This window comes from Octopus bimaculoides, chromosome 8, assembly GCF_001194135.2.
Source record: "Octopus bimaculoides isolate UCB-OBI-ISO-001 chromosome 8, ASM119413v2, whole genome shotgun sequence".
Taxonomy (NCBI): Eukaryota; Metazoa; Mollusca; class Cephalopoda; order Octopoda; family Octopodidae; genus Octopus; species Octopus bimaculoides.
The window spans coordinates 30,576,481-30,578,165 of NC_068988.1; positions in this window are offsets into that span (position 1 = coordinate 30,576,481).

The window sequence follows — 1,685 nt, forward strand, 5'->3', positions numbered from 1 at the left end:
GCGATGTAACCAATATGACGATTGTGGTGATGGATCTGATGAAACTAACTGCGGTAAGTTTTGGCTTTTCTATTTTTAGTTTTTTTTTATTTAATAATCTGGTGGAAGAGCAATGGCCATGGATTTCCCAGGTTCTCTGAAACTGATGACATCAATACATTTAATGTTCCACTCGAACAATTGCAGATGGTGGCTGGTAAAACGTGGCGGATGAGAAAAATGAAATCTGGAAAGTTAGTGTTCTGGTGAGAAAGGGCCGATTGAAATAACTGGTGTCAAGTATAGGATGACCAAAGTAGGAGGAGTGATGAGCAAGGAAGGAGTGTCTTAATGGAGATACAATGCAATCGACCAGATCTGAGGAACAGAGGCCACTGTAGAAGTGATAGAAAATTTATCACTCCTTGGGCATACCTAATGGTATGCCCCTTGGTAGCACTGCTAAGCTAAGTATTTCTGGAAGTTATTCATAATAGTTCCCGACTCAGAAATCCTCCTAAACAGACCAGCCAGTTTGTCCCCTCCAGCTGCTAGGGCTTCCCTGATAATGTCACACTCTTACCCACTTGTCATCCTCTTTATGTTACAAAAGCATACGTTCCAACAGCATTGTTTATCTGAGCAGTGAGTGCCAGATGATAAGGTGCCCAATCTTGGAATTTTCTTGATGCTGTACTGCAGCTCCCAAGTGTAAAATGTGCCTTATAAAAAGAAGACCACGCCCATTCATCAATGAGGAAATTATACAAATGGTGCAGCCTCAGCATGTGTCTGCGCATTAACAGCCACATATGTTGAGCCTGCCTTCCAAAGTAGAAGAGCCCCCAGTTGCTGTTTAACTTTTGCTCAGTGCACAACCCAGCTTGAATTTGTCATTTCTTTTATTGAGTTTCCTACTTGAAAAATAGTTTTGGTTTACAAACATTTTGGATGACAAACAGCCTTCAGGAATAAGTTAAATTCGTAAACCAAGGTTCCACTGTCTATGAAAAATTCTTAATTGATTCTCTAATAGAAATGGAGGGCAGAAATAGTTAAATGCACATTAAAATGCCTTTCAGACTTTACATTATGAAAAGGTTCATTTCTTTCATATCAGTGCTTTCCAAAATTATCTTGTTGCAGGAATCCAAGATGAATTTCTTAGGGATTATAAGCAGACTCCATCCAAGTAAATTTAATGAAACAGAAGTTGCTTTAGAGAAAGTATTTATTCACATGATAAACAAAGCTTATAGTAAAATATTGCTTGGAAAATAGTGAATGCAATTTTTTTTATTAATTTTTATGAAATTTTATTAAAAAGAATCTTATTTTCTGGCACCTCAGAGTTTGGTCATGGAAACGCAAGAGTTTTTCATGAAACTCTGGGACTTTTTTTGGAACCTAATTTAGGAAGAACTGCTTTATATTATGAAAATGTTTGAGAAGGTGTCTGGCTTAATGGTTAGAATATTCTGCTGACAGTCGTTGTGAGTTCAATTCCTGATGGCACATTGTGTCCTTGAGCAAGGTCCTTTATTTCTACTTGCTGCTCCAGTTCACTCAGCTGGCAAAAATGAGCTGTACCTGTAATTCAAAGGGGACAGCCATGTCACATACATTGCGTCATGCTGAATCTCCTTGAGAACTACATGAAGGGCACATGTCTCTGTGGAATACTCAGCCACTTGCATGATAATTTC